The sequence below is a fragment of the Vicugna pacos genome, chromosome 5, assembly GCF_048564905.1.
Source record: "Vicugna pacos chromosome 5, VicPac4, whole genome shotgun sequence".
NCBI classification, from domain to species: domain Eukaryota; kingdom Metazoa; phylum Chordata; class Mammalia; order Artiodactyla; family Camelidae; genus Vicugna; species Vicugna pacos.
Window position 1 is genome coordinate 27,587,016 of NC_132991.1, and position 14,669 is coordinate 27,601,684.

The window sequence follows — 14,669 nt, forward strand, 5'->3', positions numbered from 1 at the left end:
TTTTAAGTGACAAGGTCAGTAGAGCAGTTAAGATCATGGCTGAAGCCCTGGTAAGAGATGATAAGGGTGTGGCCATGGCAGTAGAGATGCTGAGGAGGGACAGACCCTAAAACTGTTTTAGGAGACTGAATTCACGGGACTTGGTGATTCATAAGATGTGAAGGGTAGAGTAGAGGGAGAATTGAATGCTTTAGCTCTTCTGATGCCTGAGGAGCACTGTATATAGAGAGTTAACATATTAAAAAATGTTTTTCCTGATTAATAAGTATTACATGTTCTTTAGAAAATACAGCAAAGTATTGGAAAAAAAAAACCCAAAAAATTATCCATTATCTCAGCACACAGAGATAATCACTGCCGACATATTGAGTGCCTATCCTTCCATCATTCTTCTGAAATACAGTTTTGAAAAGACTTCCTAAGGATTCAGTCTCCACCAGGAGTTTAGAGTCTCTTGAACTGCATTAATATACTGAACTTAATTTTGAACCCAAATATCAAGTTTTGACTATACTATGAATTGAGTCAAGATTTTAAAAGAATCAAGTGAACTAAGTACATAGACGGGAACTTTAGTAGAAAGAATTTCTTCCCTGGAAACTAAATAAGAGGCAGCGATGACACTGAGGACATGTCCTCATTAGTACCAGATTCAGAGAGGTGACGTGCCCAGTTACGGAGGGACATTTCCAGGTTCTGTTTGATTAATTCATGTTCAATTCATTCAATGTGCTGAGCCCTGCAGGAAGGCAGCCCCGCAGTGATCACCTCCCGTGTCCAAATACTCTAAAGGAGTGCTAATTATTTTTGCCCACTTGAACCTAGAGCTTGAGCACATAAACTAAATAAGACAAAAACTTTCTGAGGCCCAGGAGCTGTTAATCAAAAATACATTATCTGAGACCCTTCCAAATATAGGGAATGGGAGGGAAATTTAAAAAGGGGGGGGGGATATTTTTATGTTAAGAGGGAGTAGATCACAGGGAGGAGCAGAGTCAGGAAGATTCAGAGATCTGCCTGACAAGAATCTCGAAGAATAGAAATACCAAAGAGGAGAGAGAGGGGCCTCAAAGATGGACAAATGTAGCTACTGGGCGGGCCGTCCTCGCGAAGGTAGCCTGCAGGCCGGGTAGCAGGTGGATGATGGTGGGGCAGCTGATGACAAACTCCCAGCTCCCGGACAGACCCGCAGTCCTTCCTCCAGTCCTTTCTGGGGACCTTCCCTGGTCACTCACCGGTCACTGCCAGCCCTCATCGGTGCCCAGAGTAGGGGAATAATAGGGCCACTCTCTGCTTCCCATCTGAGGCTCTGGATTGAAAAGTCCAGGAGAGTCAAACAAAATTTATAACAAGGAAGAGAAAAATCAATTCCTCCAGGGAGGTTGGGGGTAGGGGCCTTATAAGGAAATGTATGGCAGAGAGTGGGAGAATTCAGCCCGGGGTTTTTCCCACTGACACCCACAACTGGACACTCACTTTCTCGCGAGGAACTGCCACCACCACCCGCTCCGCGGCTCTCTCCCCCACTCCGTGGTCCGCCTCGCGGTGTGGGTCTTCTGCTGCAAACGTCAAGCTGTCTAGGTTTGCCCTGGGTTCAGAGCTCGACTTGCTTTTAAGCTGCGGTACTCAGTTGCAGCGGGTTTCGCACGGCCCTGGGGGTGGCGGGGAGCAGGATTTGTTGGGGCCGTTTGACATGGCCAGGCTTCCTACCACTCAGCTACCGGCCACGGTGAGGCGAGTGGCGCAGGGGGTCGCTCACAGGAAGGGATCAGAGCAACCCGAGCAAACGTTGCTCGTTTTGAACGCTTGCTGCGAACGGGCTTCAAGGACAGGTCTCAGATCCTCCCGGTTCAGTTCGCAGAACTCAGCAGGCTCGCCCAGCCGGCCGGAGTGTGCAGCTGGGTACCCCACCTGCGCGGGACCGTCAGCTCGCGCGGGCGGGAGTTTGCAGACTTGGCTCTCCGGCCCACTCTCCCGGAGTTGGGTCGTGCGCTCCGGGCCAATGAGCGCGCCCCGCGGAGGGCTCGGCTCCCCCCGCGCGCTGATTGGCCCGGCGGCCCGCGAGGCCCCGCAGGCGGGCAGCGGCGAGTGCCCAGCGCGAGTGGGAGTGGCGCGCGCGGCCCCCGCCGCCCTGTTACTCTCCGCGGCCCTCCCTTCCTCCCTCTCTCCCCCTCCTTCCCTCCCTCGCTCCTTCGCTCCCTCCACGCACTCCTCGGCTCCGGCCGCGCGCTGGCGGGGCTCCGCATTGCACACTCTGGGGGCGCCGCAGTGTTCGTGGGATGGGGCAGCGGACTGCCGCTGGCGGCCGGAATCCGCGTGCAGCCCGGGTGAGTAGAGGCGGGCTTCCCCGGAGAGCACGAAAGGAGACGGGGCTCGTGCCAGCGGCCCGAGCTAATGCGGGGCCTGGGCCAGCCACGGAGTGGGCTGAGTCCCTGGAACTACCTAGTGCTAGGACAGTCCTTCCGCCTACACCCTCCTCGCCCCTGGCCAGCAGAGCTAGGGTCCTGGCCTCTGCATCCCGCTCCGGTGTTGTACCCCTGAGTGGGCAGCCAGCATTGCGCGTAACCTGGGCAGGTCCAGAGGGGCGTGTGCGTGCGTGTGTGTAGCGCTAGCGCGCAGGGGGTGGGATGGAAATGTCAGGAGCAGCCAAGTTCAACGCTGCAGGAATCTTTCCCAGGAATAATTCAGCACCTTCCCAGGGCCAAGCGTGCGTCCGCCAGGAACTCCAGCCGAAGGGAGAACCGGGGCGGTGGAATGGCAGCGCCCCACGTGTTGCTGCGGGGCGTGCAGGGGCTGGGGGTAGAGGGGTGGCGGCCGTGGCGGGGAGTGCCCCAGGTGCAGTGAGCCGGGGCGCCTCCCGCCTTTGCGAGAACGCGCAAAGCTCTCCGACCACCCACTCCGGGGACTCGGCTAGGGGGCAGTTCACTCACGGAGCCAGGGCTTCGCCTGGGCTTGACTTGGCGACCTGCTTTTCTCCTCAGTAAAAGCAGCTCCGTTGGTTATGTTTGGCTAAATAGTCTCTTTTAACCTAAAGCTCTCTATCGGTGGGTCTATCCGACTCGCTCTGACCCCCGTCACAGTCTCACCAGCTCCCCGCCCCCAAACCCCTGCGCTCAGTATGGATCCTGCTCCTCATGGCGCGGTTCAAAACTTGATGTTTGAGCTTGATTGCATCTGGCGTGGTTGGTCCCTGGCATCTTAAGTGTCACAATCATTTGCCATTTTCTAGGGGACTCTAAGGACTTGTTATAATTTGGGGGTGGAAGGTGTTGAGGAGGGGGCAATTCTTTGGTGGCGAATTTGTTGGCAGAATAGCATTGACATCCCAGAGCGTTTGACAAAAAGAATGTTAAGGTTCTCCCTCTGGTAATTTACCCAAGGTGTGACCTCCAAAATTCAATTTTCTTTGTGGGAGGCTGGAGAGTTTAGAATCTCCAGGGGGAAGCTTATTTCTTGTTAAATTGACTTACGGTGACATACACTCTGTTCTGCTCTGCTCTGGCCAGCCATTGCAGATGCCTCGATATTATTAGAGCAATTCCCTGAAAGCCATTACATTTTCTTTCAGTGAGAGGAACTCGAAGTAGCTGTTTAGAGTTTTGGATCTGCACCTTATTTCTTATCTGCACCTTATAAGACATTAAGGGTTACTGTATATGTGCTCACGTGTACTAAGTTTGCAAAAGATATTTGTGCAATCGTCCATGAAATGGCTTAATGCAGGTTTATGTTAAACCTATTTAAATGTAAAACATCTGTCTGTTTTCAATTTTAGTTTCCACCTTGGCTAAAGGCACCAGACTGAAACAGGACTTAAAAGAATCTTCCTTGGCTAAAAAATGGTTTTTACAGAACTCTAGTCCTGAGAGCATACAGTAAGCTTTTGGAGCTTGTAAACACACAAAGGCTGTTAAAAATTTGAATTAGTTTTTTGGGTTAAAAATATCAGAAATGCTTCCACACCCGAAAAATGTAGATATGATTTCCTGGGTCTACGTATTGAAGCTGTTGATAGTCTTTATAAAATGAATGTTTATAGCATAAGCTGCGTAAATGAGGTTAATTATAGCAAATAATGCCAAGTAAAAAACCATCCTTTGCATCATGTTGTACAGTTTACAGGGAACATTGAGATCTACTAATTAAAGAATCTTTGAGGAAATCATGTATCACCCACATTTTATAGGTGGAACAACTGAGGCTCTCAGAGATTGAGTGACTTTTCCAAGGTGAATAGCAGAGTTCAAGTTTTTGTTTTGTTTTGTTTTGTTTTCCAAGTTCTTCCCTCCTTTGCTCCCTCCCTCCTTTCCTTTCTTTATGCTGGGCTTCCTTCTTTCCAGGTTCTAATTTCTGTACCTGTTTTTACTGTTCCACCCATAGCATTGGGACCATTGTGTACCATTCCCAAAAGACTTTGCGCTCTGCTAAGTACCACTTAGCTCCCACTAATGTGTGGGCTGATAAACATTTAAGGAGAAAGCTAATAATGGTTTTTAAGGAACTATCATTTTCAAAGCAATATATTATTTTTATTAATGAGTTGTTATAAATACAAATCATCAAAACCCTGAAGAATGATGTCCTTACGGTAGTGCTTCAGGAAAATCAAGTGACTAGTAGTGGCAGAGATGTTTGAGAAATTCCGTCTCCCAGTCTACAGGCAGAAACTCCTCATGAGTTCAACAGACAGTTACAACAAAGCTCTAATAAATGATTATTTAATTAGTGTCGTTTGAATTTTAAAAAGGACTTAGAAAACAATTTACTTAAATAAACCCAGAACCACTCTGGAAAAAACAAAAAACGTTTATCAAAAGTCCTTGGCAGGGAGCATATAGCTCAGTGGTAGAGCATAGGTTTAGCATGCATGAAGTCCTGGGTTCAATCCCCAGTACCTCCATTAAGAAAAAAAAAAAGGCCTAATTACCTCCCCTCTCTGCCCAGAAAAAAAGCCAAAAGTGAAAAATAAAAATAAAATAGTTGGACAAAAGTCCTGAAATCCTCATTAACTAGTTTACAAATGCAACAGAAGACACTGATTAAAGAGAGGTTATATTTTCACTTGTATAGCTAGCAATAAGAAGCTTACGGACCTGCCCATCTGATTATTTATTAAAAACCCATCATTTGCAGATCTTTTCTTGGAAAACTATTGTTTACTGTGTTTGTGATATTGTGTAATATTTATTAAGATGAGTAGAATTAATCTTGTTTGCATTAATGTAGGTAGGAATATTTGAAGGGTCAGGTTATTAAATTAAGCCCGTGAAGGGTAACAGATCCCAGGCACGCTAAAAATGAGATAGCCAGAAATGAATGTGGCAAAATCCTTGCAATGGATTTCCAAAAACAATAATGAAAGGCTCTTTCGTACTGTGAAGTGAGAATTGTGGAAGTACTTGGCTTCCATCGTACCATACATATACTCAGAGATAAGAAGGGAACACAGTGTAAATGACTTCTTTGCTTCTGCTTTTGCTGAGTAGTATTCCTATACCCAGGCTTTCTCAAGCAATAAACACACTGGAGGTAATAGATCAAAAGATGTCAAGTGCTCAGGATACTCCAGACCTAATCAACAGACTAGATACTAAATCACCAAGATGGCCATCAGTCAGGCGTGTTGAACCCTAGTGTGTAAGTGACAGCTCTCCAGGACATTTGCTGGTGGCCTTGGGGGGCTCTTGTCAAGGGAACAGTTTCAGGTAGGACCCTGGAGCCATCAAACCAGATCCATGTCCCTATGGACAGCTAGAGATCAGAATTTAAAGTGAACACAGATTACAGTACTACAACTTATTTTGGAGAGAAGGGGAATAATGTATTAGAGTTTAAGGCAGAAATCTATTTGTGCTAAAGTGTTGCAGAAAATGTGATTTTTTAAAAACTTTCAAGAAACCTGACTGGATTTCAAATCCCAGTTCCCTCCCTATTCATGACTTTTTCGTTTGGCCAAGAAAGAAGAAATAAAGAGTGGAGATAAATAGATACTTGTCTGAGTGGACAAATAAGCTCTTCCGGGAACTAGTTGGGCATGGTTTTATTTCAACTTTTATAAATGTTTACAGATAATATGTAGTTCTTATGGGTAAGTGAAAACCATGCTGATAAAGTTGAACCATAGGAATAACTTAAAAGACAACCTAAATGGGAAGAAAAATAATAGAAGATTAAAGTCAAAATGGAAGATTGAAGATAAGTGTACTTGGGAAAAGCAATCCCAAGCACATTTATAGATGTTTTTAAATTCTGTTCCCATCAGCGGTCAACCTAGCTGGATAATATTCTCTCAGTTCTCTTAAAAAAAAAAAAGTGTGTCCACCAAGTTAAAGTCAATGTTAAGAAAAAGGAAGTATATACAATTCTATATTAGTGTAATACCATTAAAAAATGTGTAGTTGAGTAAGTTTGTATAAATCTTCTCTACTTATCTGTTCACCTATCTCCATAGAAAGAAATGCATCAATACATTAATAGTGACTATCTCTGGATTTTATGGGATTGGAGATGTGTTTACTGTCTCCTTTTCTTCAATACTTGCCAACTTTTCTTCAATGAACATATATTGCTCTTATAAGAAAAAGTGTTATGAAAATAAGATATAGTGTTGTAACCTCAGATTTCATATAGTCTTACTATAAGAAAGACTCACTTGATTATTGTTTCTATGTCTTCTGAAAAATTTGTGATTAAAAAATTTGCTTTTTTTACCCCCAGAATTCCCTATATAGAAAAGGCAGCATGTTTAAAAATTGTGTTTTTTTTTTTTTGATATTTGGCACTAGGAAAAAGTGTGGCTGAAGATGAACACTCATGCTTTCCCTAGGTAGTGAGAACTGGGGAATTAAAAGGCATTCCGTTTTTGCCATAACTATTGGGATATGAAGAACCAAGTTAATGGAAGCTGGCATCTCTTGTAACAACTCCATAGACAAAGAAAGCTTCCAGGATCTTATAAGGGGTTTCCAGTTTCCAGAATCATGGCCCTGAGAGAAGCCCCAAGTATGATGTCCCCATCAGGTAATTTTAGTTTTCTCCCAGTCTACTAATTGGGGGTCATACTTATAGTTGGTGACTAGTTACCATAACTGGTTACCTACTTGACATTTTTTGCTCTATGAGGTTGCAGATACCGGAAGTCAAATTCTCATGCACACAGTTACAAATAGAGTGAACTTGGATTCTTTTTCATGAAAATAAAAAACTAGAACTAGAACACATCTGTAGATATTTGACAGAAAGTAATAAGCTCAATGACTATGAAATACCCTTGTCTCTTGTCCGGCATCTCATCTGCTCATCCTTACTCTCTCTTTTGCCAAGAGGGGATGCAAGGTAAAATTAAAAGTCATTCCAAAAAACATTCAGGTGTATGCATGAATGATTGCAACGTAATGGATTGCTGGGCAAAACAGAAGTATTGGGTGTAAAATCTTCTCTTTTTATAGGCTTTTTAGAAGCCATAGGTGTAAGAGGTTCTTAAAGCCAAGATTGTCCTACTCGCTCTGTCATTATTTTTTTGATATCATGATTGTTACTTGAATTACTAAAATAAGTATCTCTAAGCATTCTAAATGATTAAATAACAATACAGTTAATGTGTTTGAGTGGTAGGATTTTTGGTGCACATTTTCAAAAATATATTTCTTAATCTGTGCTCTAAAAAGCAGGAAAAATAAAGATTGCATTATTCTCGTCCCATTCCATCTCCCTTTTTAGTACCATGTAGTATATAAACTAGCAAATGTACACATTATTTGCTTACATCAAGACATGTAGAAATACTAGTTTCTTTATGCCATTAAAGCAATTTAGGTAATATATACACTTACTCGTGCATAGAGTGATAGCATTTATTACTCTTTATTTGTATAGCTTTTCATCTATAGGACTCTACCTGTTTATGAGGGGTTGTGTCAGTTTTCCACTGGCAGAGAGGCAGTGCAGAGCAAGGTTAGAGGCTTTCGATCTCCCATGTTCTCATTCCAGCCTCACCATTTGCCAGAACTGTGTGACCCTGGGCAAGTTATTGAGTTTCCCCCAGTTTAACTGGTTACCATTAACTAGCCGATTGACCTTTAGCAAGTTTGGCACCCTGTGTCTGGGCTTCATTTGCTTCAACTATAAAATCAGGGGGTTGCACTAATTAAACTTTAAATTCCAGATGAGGGGGAGCCAACATATATTTTTTGACATTTAAAACTACCCAATGATGCTGATCTAATAAAATGGTTTTGAGCAACTGAAAGTTGGCAGAATGTTGATATTGAGAACAAGCTAAGTTAAAAAGACAGAGGTCTTGGCTTCTAAGAGCATGAGATCTATAATAAAAAATTTAAAACATCTAGCATATCTCCCTGGAATTTGTTCTTTTCTTGCTATGTAGATCTTCACTGTTCTTTGACTTGATTATCCATGTGGAATACATTTAATTTCTTTCACGTGTTCTAAAAATATTAACTCTTAAAAATACTGACTTTAACAGAAGCAATATTCTGCATTTATGTAGGGTCTTTCCATACAGGATCAAAAGAATGGTATTAGAAGTACATGGGGTTTTTTTTATGTATAACTTCATAGAAGAATTTTCATTTATGGAATCCTTTTAATTCATATTCCTAGTCATCCAACCGAATGAATTCTCAGAAACTTTTGTAGCAATTCTGACTTGTTCCTGGTCAGACATGTCCTTGGTCAGGAGTGTCTTTTCATCCATTATTTCCCAATTGACAAGTCTTTTTAATCCTTCAAGGCCTAGTTCAAATGCAGTCTCCTCAAAGAAGTCTTTTTTCCTGATTCCCCCATCAGTGTAAATTTTATTTTTTTACATATACCTGTGTTTTGCACTGACATGGCTTTTTACATTCTAGCTTATTATTACATCATGTCTTCTTTCTCTTGAATGCTAGCATGAGCATATTATCTTGCACAGAGGAAGCCTTCAATGAATGTGTTGAATAGATTGACCGCTTTTGTAGAGAAGAAGCTATAAAGACTGGCTGGGGGGTGAGGATGGGGAGAGTGAGGATGAGGGTGGGGGGAGGGGGAGAAGGATCACAGAAGACTGAGATGGAAGGGAGAGATTTTGTAGTTTATGACAACCTCCATTTAATATTAGTCTCTGGATGTCCATCGAGAACACACAAATGCCCTAAGCTGTGACTGTTGTCCTCAGAGACACTTCCTTGCTTTTGTTTCTTGGGAATACCTTCTAGATATTGAGGGTCTTTCTGGAACAGACTCTAAGCCATCACTCACCATAACCTAGGACTTGGGCAAGTGAAATATGCCATCTTCACCCGTGGAAATAGAAAGCTGGCTGTTCCACTCTTTCATACTGAGCTGTACTATGCTTTTTAAAAGTATATAGATAATTTCTATTACATGAAAAGAACAGAAAAGTTCAAGTAAGAAAATAATCATTTCTCTTCCCCTCACCCAGATTTAAGTATTCATATGTAATTTCTTACTACTTTAATAGCATTCTTTGTCTCTCGGTTCCATGGTGGCCCCTAGCTACGTGTATATAGCATGTGTTCAGCATGTTTGATCCTTATCCCAATAGAATAAAATAGAAGAGAGTACATCATAAACATATACAAAGTTCTTCTTTGCTGTTGAAAACTCTTTCATGAACCACCTCATAGAAGAGCATAATATACATAGTTAGGGCTGATGCTTTTTAAACGGAGAACTAGACAAGGCTAGATCTGTTTAATCTCTAATAGCCAGTGTTCTTCCTGTTCCATTGTTGGAGATTGGAATCACAGCCAGCTGACTTAAAATGTTGTTTTAAGGATCAACAGGTGAAATGTGCTGGATCAGCATCAACTCCACCCAATTCTGAGAAACAACTCAGGGTTCATCTCCTCCTGTTGTCAGTATTGTTATTCTTTGGTATAGCCAAACCAGGCAAGTAAAAATCAACACGTTGCAAAAGGTGTTTTTTCCATCAAAGTGATTCAGAGACTCCACTTTCTAAATGAATGGCAAAACATATCATATAATAAAATAGCATTTTTTGGTTGATTTCTACATATGCTTTTTTAAAAATTGAAATGTAGTTAATTTACAATGTGTTAGATTCTGGTGTACAGCAAAGTGATTCAATGATACATATATGTTCTTTTTCATTATAGGTTATTACAAGTTATTGAATATAGTTCCCTGTGCTATATAGCAGGACCTTACTATATATAGTAGTGTGTATCTGCTAACCCCAATGTCCTAATTCATCTCTCCCTTCCCATTCTTCTTTGGTAACCGGAAGTTTGTTTCCTATGTCTGTGAGTCTGTTTCTGTTTTGTAAATAAGCCCATTTGTATCATATTTTAGATTCTATATATAAGTGATATCATATGATATTTATTTCTCTCTGTCTGATTTACTTCACTTAGAATGATAATCTCTAGGTCCATCCATGTACCCATAGATGGTGTTATTTCATTCTTTTTTACAGCCGAGTAGTATTCGACTGTATATACATACCACATCTTCTTTATCCAGTCATCTGTTGATGGACATTTGGGTTGCTTCTATATCTTGGCTATTGTAAATAGTGCTATTATGAGCACTGGGGTTGGAATAGCATTTTAAAGACAGGAGCTGTTTGGAATGGTACTTTCTTCTCAGCTTGGGACCTCTGTAGGAAAGACCTTTACTAGAAGGGGTAATTTTCAGCTAGGCCAAGCGAATTTAAGAAACTGAAACTTGAATGCTGTAGCACCTAGAAGACATTGCGGGCAAGCAGGTAAACACGTCTCCCATAGCTTCTGGGCAGTTCTGACGTTGCACGTGGGTTTCAGATCTCTCCTGGAACAGGGTACTGTGTAAGGTTGAACATGGAAAATGGAAAGAAGAAAAAGAGTACAGACAAGAAGGCGCTAGAGGATTTGCAATAAGGAAAGGATCATCTATTTTATAGCCACTTTAAGAAAACTTTCCAGTCCTGATTCCCATCTTATCTGGGGGAATCCCTAAAATAAAGAGAAATAAATTTAAGGAGAGCCACAAAGCCCTACCTACCTTAAGTTATGTACCGTGTTCCTGCCTCAGCCTCCATTAGGGCCACGCCAGTGGTAAGGCACTTTCTCAACTGTAGAGTCTAAGAGATCTTCATCAAAGGGCTTCCCTGAGGGGAAGCACACACTGGGCAATGAGTGAACCCAAACTGGTTAACAGCTGTATATTGGTCAAGTAGGAGGTAAAAGTTGAGGGAATCCAAGAATCCAAGGGGATTGAGACAGAAACACAGAAGAGGCAACAAGTTTGTGGTGAGGTATGGGTGGAAATGGAAGGTGTAGGAATCTTTGCTTATGCCCCACTTTTATCTAAACTCTGATCAGGCTATTTGCTGAATTATCAGCCACCAATTAACTGCCAGCTTTTGGCCAAGCCAGGTAACTTCTTTGAACTTCCGTTTCCTCAGTTGTGAAATGGGTGTACGAGATCAGTCCCTTTAGAGTGGGATCTGCAGAAAGACACTGGATCCAAGGGATGTGGAGGGAGAAAGAAAGCACGATGGTCCAAAATGTTTGGGAAACAGTGGGTTAAATGCTTTTCAACTGCAAGACTTCTCAGAATTTTTAGTAAGTGAACGATCACTCTGAATATCTGAAGGAGGAAGTGTGCTCTTCAGTGAATCCCCAACCTTTTAAACAACTAAACCTATTTTGAATGTACATCTTGAGGGGCAGTGTTCTGTGCAGCACCGAATATTGGACTAGCTGTTGTCTGAGGTCCTTCCAAGTTTTAAATTCCGTGAATCTACAGTTAGGTAGTTCATCTCTCTTCCTGTTTCTTTTTGAGCTAGCCTCTTGCCTCTTACCTGGGAGAGTTTTTGTGTTGTATGTAAACCTTTTGATCAAAAATGTACTGTTAGAAAATCCCTGCATCTACTTTAAGAGCGCATCGAGATGGCGCAAACCTGCAGGGTGTGCACTTAGACTGCAGAAGTCACAGGCAGTCAAAACACAAATAATGAATTTCCCAAACACACACGTACACACACACAGTCCCTCATAAAAACATTGAAACATTTATTAATAGAGAGGGAATAATATTTTAGAAAGAAATAATTTATAAAAGGCCCAGATTTTATTCTGACAGAGGCACTTCTGGGCAAAGCAGTGCAATTAATCACAGAGCTGTAACATGAAGATGAAAAGATGAATATGGACTGTGTACAAAATGTGCACTGTTCATCCCTTCAGCTTCAGGATTCCAGAAGATGTTTATCACATCTCACCCCACCAACACCAATCTTGGATTTTCTGTTTGGCTCCTGCCAGATTCACCCTTTGCCGATGAGGAGCTGGTAAAAGTGGGGATGTTTGGAGGGGGTAATAGAGGCAGGAGTCCAGGGCACAGCGTGACTCCATCTAGATTGTACCACTGCTGAAATAGCTCCACTTTCAGAGGTGGTGGAGAGCAGGGGAAAACAGGGTGGTTGTGTGTCATCTCTGTGTTAGAGAATAAGGACTCACAACGGCTAGTTTTCGTATGGTCATCACTGCACTTCGTGAATTCTCTGAAATTAGAATAATATAAATTTCTGTGGGTAACCTACACGTAATCTACAGCAGACGGTTTACAGTGGGCTATGAGTTTAAATTTCTTTGTATGTTTTTATACTTGATCTTAGCCAAAATGCCGAGAAGCCTTTTTTAAAGAAATAATTTATTAGTTAACATTAGTATACAAAAGCCAAAATAGGATAATAATTTCCCCTTTATATACATTTACATGTTGCAGTATGTCTCAAGTTTGGTTGTCTTTGCTCTACCTTTATTTACAATTTTTAAGAATCATTGTCAGATATTCTGTTATTTGAATTCAAGCTTATCTCTGATGAAACATCAATATTCCTATTTAATTTTTCTGGTCTTGTTAAAAAGTTGGAATTAGTTGTACATGTTTAATATTAAAAAAAAATTTTTAATGGAGGCACCGGGGATTAAACCCAGGACCTTGTGCATGCCCTTTACCACTGAGCTACACCCACCCTCCCTAGTTATATTTTTAAACTCTAAGTTGAATTTTGAAATTTGGTGAACAATTTATATCTGTTTTTTTCCCAAGTGATAAAAAACATATAATGATATGGGCTTGATTCGGAGGACCCGTGTTTCCTCACCTCCTTGTTCTGGTGAAGATTCTAAGCTGTGCCGTGCCCTGGTCTTTGAATTTGGCTTTCTCATTTATAGAGGCCACCTTTTCTATTCCCTTAAACATATGAATGGTGTTTTTAGTTCATCGCACATTGCAAGCCCTGGCCCAGAGTAGATGCTCTATAGGTATCTGAAGAGCAGACACTCTCCCTACTCCATCAGTGTTTGCTGAATAAATGAACAGATTAGTTAACGAGCAGTGCTTCCTGTCTGCCAGTAATGTAACCATTGCCTGGCATACGAGGCTGGTTTTCTTAACAATTAAAGGTAAATTTTTTATAACTCCCCTCAACATGATGCTAGTTAGTGTTTAATGTTCATTTCTCTGTTTCTAAAGGTAAACAGATAAAAGAACTCTACTTAGAAATTTTTGTACACGTTTCGGAGAATGGAACAGATGTATCCATGCAGTTGATTCTGTACTGCAGCAGCTCAGTGAGCTTTGGAAGAGACTGAGTCTTCTCACATAGGAATGAGGTGCTGTCTATGGGATGGGGTCTAAGTGCCTTAAAACCACTAGGTAGGATTTGTTTTGTCATGTTTGGAGTGCTTAGTCACTTTATGGATGCTGGATTTTCAGAAAGTTTTCTGCATAAACTTCAAGTCATCTTGTGTGAAAAAAAATCACCTTTGCATTTGGTCTGTACTTGATTGTTGATGTCTTATAGGCTGTGCTCTGGATGTGTAGAAAGATTGAGTCTTCCCCGCCATTTCTCAGACTTCTTGACTATTAAGTCTCCCTTATTAAAAACTAGTTATTTGAAAAAGGAAACAACTCACAGATCTAGAGAACAAACTAGTGGTTGCCAGTTGGGAGAGGGAAGAGGGGAGGGGCAAGACAGGGGTAAGGAATTAAGAGATACAAACTATTATGTATCAATAAATAAGCTACAGGGTTATACTGTTCAACACAGGGAATATAGCCAATATTTTATAATAACTATAAACAGTATAACCTTTAAAAATTATGAATCACTGTGTTGTACATCTGTAACATATAATATTGTACATTAACTATATCTCAATTCAAAAGACCAGTTGTTTGGAAGATAACAGGGTATTCACCTTTCTCTTTTCAAACAGGGGAGGGGAAAGTTTCCTCTTTTCTCTGTTGCATTCAAACAGTATCCATAATTCCCTAACAATTTGTCTAGGACATTATCAACGTCATTGCTTGGCAAAGTGGAGTTGATTTATTAAAAGTATCTATTTATTTTAATAATCAAGCAGAAGAACTTAAATGACTTTGTTTGGGGACTTGGCATTGAAATTGACTGTATTTGCTGTCATTTACCCAACAAATGACAGTATTAAGGTTTCCTTTCCCATCTTTTTTGGGCAGGTGTTGATGTCATTTTTTTGGCAGCACTTAAGACACTGTCTCTTATTGGTGATCTTGAGAATTGTTCATACTTGAATAGATGATGAGCTTAAGTTTAAATAGCTTTGAAATCTTCAAAAAATAGTTACATCTTTTCATGTTGCATCAACGCTGTCGAC

General features: G+C 41.3%; 1 protein-coding gene across 2 annotated transcripts in view; it reads left to right on the plus strand.

The window, feature by feature from the left end:
* The first annotated feature begins 2,089 nt into the window (after positions 1 to 2,089).
* The window catches only part of LYPD6 (LY6/PLAUR domain containing 6), a 113,327-nt gene continuing 100,747 nt past the window's right edge, over positions 2,090 to 14,669 (plus strand). For both annotated transcript variants that reach the window (XM_015245197.3, XM_031678583.2), the window contains exon 1: positions 2,090 to 2,327. The gene's annotated coding sequence lies outside the window, so the exon portion shown is untranslated. The remainder of the gene's footprint in view (positions 2,328 to 14,669) is intronic.